The following is a 13560-nucleotide window of genomic DNA, read 5'->3' as shown; positions in this document are numbered from 1 at the left end:
CGGCTCCCTTCCAGCCCTCGGTACCACGTGAGTCTTTGTGCTAAGGCTGGGCCGTCCCTGGACCATGTCAGCCTGCAGCCCCTTCTAGGGAGGACCCGGGGAATACCGGGTCTCCTTGATCCCGTTCAGCATTGGTTGGGGGCCTGCTTGATGCCAGCCATCACGCTGAGCCCAGGGTGAGCTTGAAAAGTTCACAAGTCTCATTTGTCAGGATGGGTCCTGCAGGTCAAGTGCACCAAAGGTGTGATGGGGACAGCCAGCTCTTCCCAGCGGGACGCTTTGCAGAGGAAATGACGTTTGGACCGGCTCCTACAGGAGGACGTGAGAGGCAGGTGCGCCAGGGTCAGGGGGCCCTGGGACTCAGGACAGACAGCCAGAGGGGCACCTGCAACCGGATAGTGACGGACCCCTTCTCGCTGGGGAGCTGGGGATTTACCTGGTCAGCGACAGGGACGCATCACAGGGTTACTGGCAAGGAAGTTACATAATCAAGGTCATGTTTTCAAAACTATTGCTGGATGAAGGCTGGCAACTGAGACCACGCAGACAGTCCCTGTCACCTCCGGGCAAAAGTGACACACCAGACCAGAGGAGCAGCTGTGAGAAGGAAGGTTCTGGGGACCTTCCCCATGGACGCATCAGAAGTTGGTGCCTTGAGATGAAGAGGGCCTGGAGGAGGGAGGGGCTCGGGGATGTCTCCCAGCCTGGGGATCACGGTTGGTCGAGGGAGCAGACTCCACTCTAGGGGGGTTGGAGACCCTCAGGGGGCTGAGTTCTGAGAGAGGGCCCAGAGCAGGATGCCGGAGAGAGCAGAGGAGAGAGCAGAGCCGCGGGAGGACCTAGAACGGGCCCCGGGGGTCGGCGCTGGGAGCCATCCGCAGTCAGATCAGACGTGTCCAGGGACGGAGGCTCTGGACGGTGCAGGCAGCTTCCCGCAGAGACTACTGTTCACAAGCGCTGGGAGCCCCTGGAGAGCCTCGCACATCTCCCCAGGCGCCAGGTGCTCAGGACACGCGGGTGCTCGGGTGACTGCTCTACACGCGTGTGCTCAGAGCGCCGCGGAAGGCCAGTAAAGCATGCCTTTTCTTGGGAAGGTAACACTGGCCTGGGAGCCGGGCGCTCGCTTTTTCTCACCCTCCGAGTCGGGTCCTGTTCCTCGCTGATGAAGCCGGCAGGAAAGCAGTTAGTTCGCAGGGCGATGGCGTTTATCTTGAGCTGGGCTGGATAAGTGATGAAAAATGATGTTTGCGTGATAAGATGAAAGGGGAAATGGGGAGCGATGTAGAATGTTCTAAGGATGCAGAGGTGATTTCAGGAACACTGAGGGCTGTGTGTGTTTGGAAAACAATGCCTTATGTGTGCCCACGGGCCGCTGGAGCTGCGATTTTGACCTTGAGCATGTCCAAACCAGGATGCCCAGCCATGGCCTCGGGAGTTACCACGTGAGCGCCTTCCCCGCTGCAGAAGTGTCAAGTCTGCGGAAGAGTGACTGCCCCCACCATGGGCCGCAGCCTTTCCTCTGCCCTGGGGAACCCGCTCATGGTCCCCTCGCCTCCCCGGTGAGCCCTACGCAGCCTCAGCTGCTCCTGCTGACCCGAGAAGTGAGGCGACAGCCCTCGACCGCCCAGTGAAATGGGATTAGTCTCAGGCCGAGGTAAAAATGATTTATGAGCATTTAAAAATAAAAAAATCATTAAAAATGGACTGTTTCATTTTTGTCAGAAGTGTTTCCAAAGAAAGAGGGCAAGTTCTTCCACTTTTGTTTTTTTGGTTTGCCAGTTGTTAACATTCACCACATTTGTTTTCGTCTCTTTTATATATAATACACAACCATTTATACACACACATGTTTTGATAGCATCGTCTGGAAGTAACAGGCATCATGACACTTACCTCTGAAGCTGTCAGCCTGCGTCTCCTGAGGACAAGAACCTTCTCCAGTTACGGCGACTGCATCACCGCACCTGAGCTCTCGAACATCCATCCAGTGAGGCAGTCCCACAGACGATCCAGTTCTCATACTGCCAGTTGATACAAAGTGAGTTTTCTGTGGCTGCTTTTTTCCTAGGTAGAATACAATCAAGGTTCAGCATGACATTTTCTTTTATTTCTCTTTTAGCCTAGAACATCCCCCTCCCCTTCTCACGAAAAGTTCTCACGAAACTGGGTTTTGGAGAGTCCTGGCCCATTGTCATGACGCATCCTGGTTGTGTGCAGCAGCTTTGGTGTAAACGTGATTGGGACACTCGCTGCAGGGGACACTGGCGCCTTTCCCACAGCACCTGGGACACGCAGTTGGCACAGATCATGGCTGGTGGCGCTCGGTCACCTAATTACAGCTAAGGCCAGCAGACCTCTCCCCCGCAAAGGTACGTTTTTGCCTTTGTAATTACCAAGGGAAATTAATCACCAAAGTTAAGGACATTTTACAAGGGAAAAAAGTTGACGCTCCCTGGTGGTCTAGTGGTTAGGATTCCATGCTCTCTCTCAAGGGAAAAAAGTGGCAAAACACATGGGTTTCCTGTCCCCCCCGCCAACTATTTTGCCTCGTGGTCAGGCAGCCATTAATGACTCTTGCCAGAATCAATGATTACTCGCAAAAATAGTCATTTTCTAATTCGATCATTCCCCCTTCACTGCTAGCGGGCAGTCTTCTTTTTTTTTTTTAAACATTTTTTTATTGAGTTATAGTCATTTTACAATGTTGTGTCAAATTCCAGTGTAGAGCACAATTTTTCAGTTATACATGAAAACATACACATATTCATTGTCACATTTTTTTTTGCTGTGAGCTACCACAAGATCTTGTGTATATTTCCCTGTGCTATACAGTATAATCTTGTTTATCTATTCTGCATATGCCTGTCAGTATCTACAAATTTTGAGCTCCCAGTCTGCCCCTTCCTACCCCCCGACCCCTTGGCAACCACAAGTTTGTATTCTATGTCTATGAGTCTGTTTCTGTTTTGTGTTTACGTTCTGTTTCTTTTTTTTAGATTCCCAGTCTTCTTTAACAATGTGTCTTCTTACACCGCTCTCCCTTTTCCCGGGGAAAGATCAGACTCCACCCATCTTGAAATGACGCAGTCACGACAGCTGATTGTTGTCCTCAGCTGCGGCAAGTGCAGGGGACGTCTTCCCAGCAAAGCCTGTGGGAGAGTCGGGCTGGGGCAGGGGGTTCGGGGAGCGCGGCCCCGCCTGTCAGGGAGATCCTGCCAGGTGGAGGGGATCCCCAGCTGCGCAGACCCAGCCTCCATAACTCACAGCTGCGTCACCCTGAAACGCCAGCGTAACTGCCCTTCCTGGCGCGGTACCCAGGTTTGGGTGCAGCTTCTTATTACAGCCTCAGCACAGCATTGTTGCCCGGTCCCTGGGCAGCCCCGTCTCGTCTAAGGCATGGTGATGCTCGGTAGGCATGCCAGTTGGTCAGGCACAGGTATAGAGGGGACCAAGGACAGCAGACCTGGCCGGTGCTGCCACCAGCCCAGCTCAAGGCCAGCCCCCTCCACTGACCCACAGCGGCCACCCTCCTTCTGAGCACTATCCTCTACAAAGGCAGTTTGCCGTCCACGTTCCTCCAAGTGCCCGGGCAGGCCTGGGGGCACCTGGAACGACAGCAGTGACGTCTCCAAGATGCCAGATGAGCTCACTGACAACTGGTTAAGTCCATGCTGTTCTCATTTCTCTTCTCACGGGTATTTAATCCTGTCCGTGTAGAGCAGGCCGAGTGCCCAGTGCTCCTGGCCTACCCAGGGCTGAGCGGGTTTTGAGACCCAGGACTTCTGGTGCCATGATGGGTTGGTCACCGCAGTGCACAGCAACAAGCAAGAGCTCTGGTGAGGTCTACGGGGACAAGCTGGGGGGTGGGAACCAAAGAGCAGGGCCAGGAGGTGGGGCTCGTCGCCCCGCCGACCACCACCCTGCCGGCCCAGGAAGGTTCCCGGCAGCAACTCCGGGTCTGTCTCCACACCCGGCATTTCCTCTCCCCCATATTTGTATCAATAGCTTGGTCAAAACTATATATAAAACAGATAAACAACAAATTTCTTCTGTAGAGCACACGGAACTATATTCAATGTCTTATAAAAACCTATAATGAAAAAGAATCTGAAAAGGAATATATGTGTGTGTACGTATGACTGAAACACGATGCTGTGCACCAGAAATTGACACAACATTGTAAACTGACCCTACTTCAACAGAAACTTGGCCAAAGAAGGTGTGCTTATCAGGTTTGCTGACAACATGACTTCGGCAGGGGTAGAGGCGCTACTAACAATCCAGAGTCTGTGATTTTATGACCTGTGATGAGTTTTGTGTCCTGCAAACGACCTGGCACTGTTAGTCAGCAGGTAGGTTCTTGTCTGGACACAGGAGGTGCTGGTGAATTTCTGGAGAGCAGAACCTCTCTCTCTGGTTACTTCTTCCTGAAGTGCAAATTCTGAAGGTCTGAATTAGGAGCTTCTTTATAATTCTTAAACGCTGGTGGCTGATCCAGGACATTTTTACTGCCTCTGCGGAAATTATCCTTAATAAGAGTAAAACAAAGCTGGCAAAAAAAGTGCAAGATGAAACCAAGGCCCTGGAGGCCAGCCCGGCTCCCAGCATCTCAGAGTCCAGTGCTCCGAAGGTACCTGGTACCCACACACCTTAAAACCCAGGGCTAAGATTATTTCTGTTATTGTCATGACTTAATTTTGTCCAGCCTTGGCCAAATCTCGGATTTCCGACAAAGATCCAGCTCTGAGCAGATGTGCCCAGGGGCACGGTTATCAGACGAGAAGTAAAACCGACGCGCTGCAAACACAGATTTCCCGGTGAGCACTTATCCAGGGCTTACCGTGCGCAGAAAAGCAAGCTCAGTGTTCACGGCATGAGACACACTTATTTAACGCGTCAAGAATACAGTGTGCTTATTTGAGATTTACGTCAGCCCTGCCCTGGAACTTCGGGAGGAAGTGCTTTCCGACCTGGCCCCATGCTAGCCGGTAAGGCCCTTCAGGGGTCGCGAGCGCCCTGGCGGTCTGGGGCTTGCATGGACGATGGCAGGTTTTAAACCTCTCTGTTTTCTGAATCAGGTTTGATGGGGTGGACAGGGTCTGCTTTACTGTGCCAGTGACTGTGGGACTAACTGGTAAATCAGCCACAGGGGCCAGGTCTGCCCTGGGAAAGCAGGGCCACCGTCCCCGCTGCCAAAGTCGCCCCAGGACAGGCAAAACAGAGAAGCCGGGAAAACAAGGTGGACTTTGTGTCTGGGCCTTGACCTCCTTGCACTGAGGCTTGGCCACTTGGGCCTGGAAGAAGAGTTCGCTTTCTCTCTGACGCCGGCTGGTCCCAGTCGCCTCCCTGTCCAGCCTTCCAGCCCACGGCTCTCATGCTGGCTCCCTGGCCTGGCTCCTGTGAAGCTCGCAGGAGCAGAAACAGCCCGCATGAGAGAGTCAGCAGTGAGCTGGCCGCCCCCTCACTGCCATGCCCCAGCCAAGGGCAGCCCGGCCGGAGGGGCCTGGGCCAGTGACTTGTCTCCTGACAGCAGCGGCCAGGTGTGTCTGTCAGATCCCAGAGGGGGCTTGGGGGTCCTGCCGGCCAGATCCTCAGGCTTAGGGGTCTCAGGGGGCCACGGGCAGGGGGACCCCACGTGCTGACTGCGGGCTCCCTACCTGCTTGGAAGGATGATAAAGTGCTTTGTTCCCTGTGAGTGAGAGGCCTGATAAAAGCAAAAACTCTCACCCCCGCTGTGGTTAGGAGGCAGCTGGGCACTGGGAACCCAGCACCATTTATGAGTAAATATAATTTATTCCTGTTCTCTGATTAGGAAGGTCACAGTGGTTTAACCCTGTGGGGACGGCCCCCGACACATTATCTGCTCAAACAGAACTGGGAAAGAAAACACCGCAGTCATTAAAAGCGAATTACTTTGTTTTATGAAGATAGAAGAGAGAAGGCCTCACGGTGGGGGGGTGCTTCCATGGGCCCCCCAGCCCCCTGCAGAGGGGGAGCCTTGGGGGGCGCCGGGGGGGCGCGAGCCCCCTTGGTGCCTCTTGGAAAACCCAGGATTTGTCAAGCAGTTTTGAGAAGCTGCCAAGAGTGCACTGGGTGGCACGGCAGGGGTTTTCTTTACCTGGGAGGACAGGTGACGGCGGCGGGAAGGACGGCTGGGAGCCGGGAGCGCCCCGTGCTTCTGGCTTTAACGTTAGCAGAGGACTTAGGTTGCTGGACACACTGGCTTTATTTCTCAAAGTGAGATGTTTGGCCTCTGATCCCTCCTGCTGCTGCTCTGTGGGCGGCCCGGCCCTCGGGCTGCTTGGGGCAGGCCCTGGCCAGCAGTCTGAGTACTCGAGCCACATCTAGACATGCTGGTGCCTGTGACGGGGTGGCGCGGCCACCCACAAGGAGCCCCCAGTGCACGAGGGCCAGCTTGCTGGGCTCCTGACGGAGACTCGGGCCCGAGGGCAGGCTTTCTCGGGCACCGGGCTGCTCGCCACTGCATCTGGGTGCTTGGCCACAGAGTGGGTGGGGACGGCCACTTCGGAGGCCCTGGGACGGTGGGGGCAGGTGGCAGGGCCAGCGGTGCTGGGGAGGTCCCAGCATGCGTATCCTGGGGGCAGGCTCGGCCACGGGGCCCTGGGAGGATCGCAGTACCTTTGCCAACAAGGGAAGAGCAACTTAGGTCATCGGAGCCCTTTTCATGTTCATGTCTGTGCTGGATACTTCGGGGAGTGTCCCAAAGAATCAAAACAATCCGAACAGACCAGTCCACAGAGGCGGAGGGCAGAGGAGAGGTCCCGGGGCTGGGGCGGGGGAAGGGGAGGGGTTGTTTAGTTGGGGCAGAGTCAGGTCTCGGGTGATGAGAAGTTTGGGGAACAGACAGAGGTGGTGGCACAACACCGGGTAAGCACCGAACGCGACTGAGCTGTGTGCTTATGAGCGGTCACAACAATACCTCTCGTGCGTTTTGCCACACACACAGAAGAACCAGAGAACAAATACAGGGCAGAGTTAGTTATGATCTGATACCCCTTTCTCCCTTGGAATAGGACCCCAAATTTTAGCGAGGCCCAGGGACAACTGGAAATAAAGACTCGCTTCCCAACCTCTGGTGAAGCTTGGCGTGGCCACGCTACGACATCTAGCCAGTGGGATGGGAGTGAACGGGCCACGCTCAGAACTCCTGTGAAGGACACGCACGTCCCTGCCTGCCCTCTGTCCTGCTATGGGAGGTGGAGCCCAGCCCCACCTTCGACAACAGAGGAAAAGCCACGAGACAAAGGGCCTGAGACCATGGAGATCACAGGACCCCAGACCAGCCCCTGGCGGCCCAGGTTTACAGAAGAGGGACGTGAACTTCCAGCTGTGTGGGCCACTGTTCCTTCAGCTCTCGTGCCTCTGGGGTTGGCCTGATCCTAACTGATACACTGGCCAACAAGGTCCTCGAGTTTACACAGCATGGGAGGCAGCGCTCTCGGTGGTGATGGACACGCACAGTGGTTTTGTGGACGTCCCTGGGTGCTGCCCACTCCCGGGGACCTTCCAGGCGTTGTGCCCACAGCCTGCTCGACCCCAAGGCCCATGGCACGGAGAGCACGTCTATGCTGTTCTCTGCTTTCCGTCCAGAACCTGGCACAGTGTTGGGCACACAAGAGATGCTCAGTAAGTATTAATCAGTGAGGCTGGGTCCAAGTAGCTACCCGAGCTCGCCTATGTGGTTGTACAGACTTGGCTTGGAAAGCTGGGCCATGCCAAGGAGTGTGTAGGGGATCCAATTGCTTTTTCTGTGTGAAGATCCACCCCAAACGCAGTGACCTAAACGGCAATCATTAGCGCATCTTTCTGTGGGTTGGCAGCTCGGGGGGCTCGCTCTCAAGGCTGCTGACAACCTGTCTGTGGCCTGTGTCTAGCTGGCTGGCTGTGCCTCTCCGGGGCAACAGGGGCATGAGCCTTTTTCAAGGCTCCAGGAGGTGCCCCCCATCAAATGTCCCATCGGGCAAGCACGGCCCACATGGGCCTGGAGGAGGCGTCGCACTGGGGCTCTGGGCTCTGGGCTGCAGACTCCAGGCTGGCCAGAGAGGCAGATTCGGGGAAGCTGTGAGCTCGAGCTCTCACTCTCCCTCTCTCTGTCTCTCTCTGTCTCTGTTCTGCAGGAGTCTCCGATAGAAGTGATCACGCAGGTGTGGACACAGGAGTTGCCTGGTCCCAGAGTCGGGACAGGGTGGCCCTGGGTCCATGTGCCCTCGGACAGGCCAGACCAGGGGGGCAGCGAGTGGAGAGCGGGCACCTCACGGCCAAGAGGGCACAAGACTCCGTGGGGGGAGGGGCTGGAGGGGCTGATGTGTGCTGTCACCTCCTCTGGCATGGCCCTTCCTGCTACCGGCATGGTGCCTCTTCACAGCCGCCCTGCTTGACGGAGGAGGACCTGGGGCACAGAGAGGTCAAGTCACCCAACCAGTGACAGGATTTCAGCCACACCTCCACCTCCTGGCTCTTATTCTTGGATCCCTCTGAGTCCCAAGGAATCTCTGCAAAGACTCCCCCCACGCACACCCCTTCCCCCATTTAACACCCCCCACCACCACATCTTCTCCTCAAGGAAGGGGAAAGGAGCACGTGTTCTGTGTGCCACCCGTGCCTTGTGGGCCTGGAGACCAGGGGTCAGAGAGGCACCAGCCTGGGGCGGGGTGCTGGTGTGTTTCACTGTCCCACGAGCCGGTGTGTGGTGCCTGGCGCAGTCCAGCTGTGTAGCCCTCACGGCTCCCTGTGAGGTGCGGACTGAGGGTCCTCATTCTACAGACGGGGACACTGGAGCACAAGGTCAAGGAACCTGCCCGGGCCACACACTAGGTGAGATGGGACGCAATCCTGGGTTCCAGGGTCCCTGCCTCCTCTACAGCCCTCTGCTCTGGGCACAATGTCATGGGTGGGGGTGGGGCAGCTTGTACTCCATCTGGAAGAATGGACAGGCCTAAGGAGAGCGAGGGTGCCGGAGTCCAGGGACAGAGCAGCCGGTGCAGTGGCGTGGAGGCAGGACGCCTGTGCCTGGCAGGGATGCTGGGAAGATGCCAGGCGGGTGCACAGGTGTCCGCGGTGCAGGGAGGCAGCACAGTCCGCGTCCTGCTCTTGGGGGTCCATGAGCATCTGTGTCTGGGGTCAGATATTGCTCCCGATTCTCGAAAATCAGCAGTGAGCCTTTTATGTAAAAACTGGTTTCTCTTTGATTTTCCAGAGTGGTCTCAAATGCATGAATTCATTATTAAAATCAAGAAATCACTGTAGACCTAAAAGGAATACCATGTTTTATGCCAATTATATCTCGGTAAAAAAAAGAAGGAACTCACGCATGTAATGTATTCCCACTTCACCACCCACACATGCATCTACTCCTGGGATATTTATTCCCTCAACAGAGCTAGAAACACTTGGAGTCAGTAAGAGAATGTTTGATCACTTGGACTCAGGATAAACAGCATCTACAGTTCTGAAAGGTCTCTGGTTCCTTTCCTCCGACTCACTTAAAGGCAGGCAGCCTGTGCTACACCCCTGTTGCCCGTATGCCCACCATGAACCAGAAGAGCAAAGGTCCTGCATCTCAGGCGGCACTGAGAATGGCAGCGGCCGCCCAGTGAGAACTCTGCTACCCGCTTTAGCCCGCTTTCCTCAGTCTTTGCCTCACACACAGCCTCCTGCGTTCATGCCCCTGTTACGCTGGATGATGCACATACCTAGTGTTTGTTGGCCTCAGTCTTTCTCTTCCCATTACAGTGTTACTCCGGGAGGGCAGAGATGTTTGTCTGTTTTGTTCACCAGCCGTATCCTGGTGCTTACAATGCTGTCTAGCATAGAGCAGCTCTTCTAGAACGGTTGGTTGAATGAATGCATGGTGTCTGGGCTCTCTGAGTTGGCTATTGTCTCTTTCGTGGGTGAAAAGCTGCAGGGTCACACAGGTGTGGGAATCTAACCCCCACCCCCACCCCAGATAAAGTAATTGGCAGGATACGTGGAGCAGGGCGATGAGAAGGAGCAAGCACAGCCGCAGACCCAGGAAAAAGCACAAGTTGCATTTCCTCTGCAGATTTATCTATCAAGAAGGTAAGCTGCAAGCTTCCCAGCACAGTATGGGAATCTTAGGTGTGGAAGAAATGCCCCAGAGAGACGCAGCTGGCCCCAGGCAGCTAAGCCCTCACCTGGGGCTGGAGCAGGAAAGGCCTCCTGTGGCCGGTGGCCAGGGCCTGTCCCCCAGACCGGCAAGGAAAAGCAGGCCATTCTCTCCTCGAAGCCCCCTGTCCCAGGACGCCCTCACCTTTATTTTTTTTTTTTTTTATCCTTTTTCAAGATGGTATTTCAGCACAGAAGAAATTGCATGCTCGGAAGAAAGTATATTAGTCGGAAGGTGAACCCAGACGAAAACCACCGGCGTTGTAACAGAAACGGGTTAACTCTGAGCGCGAACCATCGAGCGGATCGTGCCCACGGGGGAACCTCCTTTCCCTCCCGTCCCCGGAGAAGCTCATGGGATCCCTGGACCGCCAGGTCGAGACGCCCACCCCCCGCGCGCGCGCGCCCGCATCCTCTGCGCGGGCGCAGCCAAGGGGGTGCGGCGACCCCCGGCCCGGCCGAGAGGGGCCCCCCGCCCCGCGCCCCCGGCCTGACCCCGCGCCCCGCCCGGCCCCCGCCCCCGCCCGGCCGCGATAAGGCGGCGGGCCTTTGTTCCGCCCCCAGCTGGGTAAACCGCGCCGCCGCCCCTCGCCGCGGCCGCCGGCCCCCGGGCACCTTTGTCCTGCCCAGCGCCGCGGACAATGGCCCGGGGAGCCGCACATTGTCCGGCACCTTGTGTACACTCGGGGGCGGCCAGGTGCGCGGCCGCGGAATGCAGGGTCGGCGCGGGGCCGGCGGGGCGGGGGGCGCGCGGGGGGCTCCCGGCCCGCGTCCCGGACCCCGCCTTCCCGCGAGGGTCCCCCTGCCTCTCGGGGTGCGGGAGGGGAGCGGCGGGGGCGCGGACCCTGGAGGAAAGCCCCGCCCGGCCTGGGTCGCCAACCTGGGACTGGCCGGGACCCCCGAACGTGGGACCTGCGCGGGGTGGGGGGAAGGGGGGCTGTTTCTCGTTGGCGTCCAGTTTGGGACACACCTGGCAGGTCGTAAAGTGATTTACGAAGTGAAAGTGTTAAACGAGGCCACCAGCTGGAGCCCCGACCCGGCTTTATGAGTTTTATTAGGTGCCCTATTATGGAAAATAAACTTTAATCCGACCATAAAAACCAAATCTGAAAAACATATTTGCCTTGTAGTCTGGAACACTGCAGCATTCTTGGTGAGTCACACCTCCGAAGGGATTAGTTTTATTGAGGGAGACACAAGGCACCGCAGGACTTTGATACGGGTGGGGGGCGCCCACGTCCTGCGGGGACCCCCCCACGAGGCTCACACCCGGCGCGGCCCTCCCTGCAGACCCCCTCCCAGCTGCGCCCCCCACCCCACCGCTCGGCGCGGGGCCGCTCCCCACCCCGGGAGCGGGAGCGCAGTCCCTGCCCGGGGGCCGCAGGCGTCAGTTAACCCGCAAACCTGGAGGTGCTCGACGAGCCGGCCTGGAGGGGCCGGGGCGCCCCACACCGCGCGGCAGCGGCAGCCGCGGGCCCGCACCCGCAAACGCCGCTCCTGCTCAGGTCCGGGCGGCCTGGGGCCAGGTGCTCCCTTCCCAAGCCTTCCGCGATCGATCGGGAGTCCTACAGCAAGTCTACCCTTTCTGTAGGAGGGAGGGAGAGCGGGAGGAGGAGGGAGGGGGAGGAGAAGGAGGAGAAGGGGCAGGGAGGGATGGAGGAATGGTCTGTCTTCCTTTTAATCATCTCAGCCATTTTAAGCGTCTAGCACAGTAGCAGTGGCTGTGTCCATATAGCTGGGCAGCAGCTCTACAATTTTTCTACAATTTTTCCTTCTTGCAAAACTGACTCCCTATCCATTGAACATCTCCCCTTTCCCCTTCTCCCAGCCCCTGGCAACCTCCATTCTATGTTCTGTCTAAGAATCTGACTATTTTGGATCCCACAAATAAGTAGAATTTCGCAGTCTTTGTCTCCTTGTGACCAGATTATTCCACTGATCATAATGTTCTCAGGGTTCATCCATGTTACAGCAGGTGTCAGAATTTCCTTCTTTCCTTCCACCTCTGGGTCATTGTGAATAATGCTGCAATGAGCATGGGTGTGCAGATACCTCTTCCAGATCCTTGCCAGTGCTTTTGGATACACACTCAGCAGTGGGGCTGCTGGGTCACGTGGCAATTCTGGTTTGTTGCAGTGGTGGTTGTTTTGAGGGCTCCCCGTGCTGTTTCCATAATGCCTGCACTGTTCCACACTCCTACCGGCAGTGCACAGGAGTTCCGATTTCACCGCATCCTTGCCCACACTTGGTATCTTCCGTTTTGCTTTGTTTTTGTAGCAGCCGTCCTAGTAAGCGGGAGGCACTATCTCACGGTGGGTTTGATTTGCGTTTCTCTAGTGATTAGTGAGCTGGGTACCTTTTCATGTGCTTATGGACCACTCGTATCTCTTCTTCAGAGGAATGTCTGTTCAATTCCTTTGCCTATTTTAAAATTGAGTTGTTCTTTCTTATTGTTGAATTGTCGTTCTTTATGTATTTTGGTTTGGTGTGTTTTAAGGGGGGAGGGAGAGGTAATTAGATTTATTTATTTATTTTTAGAGGAGGTGCTGGGTTTGAACCCAGGACCTTGTGTATGCTAAGCATGTGCTCTACCACTTGAGCTATACCCTCCCCCTGTATTTTGGATATTGACCCCTTATCAGATATATGACTTGCAAATACTTTCTCCCTTCCTAGGTTGCCTTTTGTTGTGTTGCTTCTTTCCTCTGCAGCACAGAAGTTTTAAATTTTGATGTAATCCCATTGGATGATTTTTGCTTTTGCTGCCATAGAAAACCTTTTACGCAAATCTTTCCAAGATGACTTCCGTCTGGGTTACAAAGCGGAGGAAGGCCAGCTGACGAAGGAGCAGTCCCATTTCATCTACATCCTAGCCATTTCTGCACTTTTCAGGCTCTGAGTATTAAAGGTGCCTCATCAGGGCCTCAGACCCTGGGCCAGAGCTCCACCAGGGCTGGACAGGTGGTGGTGGGCTGTCGGCTGGAGGGCGCCCAAGGATTGGTTTCTTCGTCACAAAAAGGGCTTTAACCACATCCTTTTGCACTTGCTGGGGATACTGGCACAGGACAAGGTGCCCTTTCTGACAACGGAGGACAATCCCCCCATTAGGGTGAACACAATGCGAGCTGAGGGTCTCACCCTGGATGGCAGGGGGCAGGTGGGGTTCCCAGAGGGCAGGGTCCTCTTTGGGGGGGACCCTCGCTGGGTCTTCGGGGTGCACACCGCTCGGGTAGGGAGTGGGGAGACCTGGCCAGGCACCCACGGCTTCACCACCAGAGGCCTGTGCGGCTGTCCGAGGGCCAAGCCTGGGCTTGTCTGAAGACAGTACCTTCGTCCCCCTCTGGACTCGGCTGGGTGGACCTGAAGCTGGTCCTGGAAACCAGGTGCTGGAGGCTGCAAAGCCTATCTCCCCAG

Source organism: Camelus bactrianus, chromosome 7, assembly GCF_048773025.1.
Source record: "Camelus bactrianus isolate YW-2024 breed Bactrian camel chromosome 7, ASM4877302v1, whole genome shotgun sequence".
NCBI lineage: Eukaryota > Metazoa > Chordata > Mammalia > Artiodactyla > Camelidae > Camelus > Camelus bactrianus.
The sequence above is the reverse complement of the archived record's forward strand: the minus strand, read 5'-3'. Positions refer to the sequence as shown.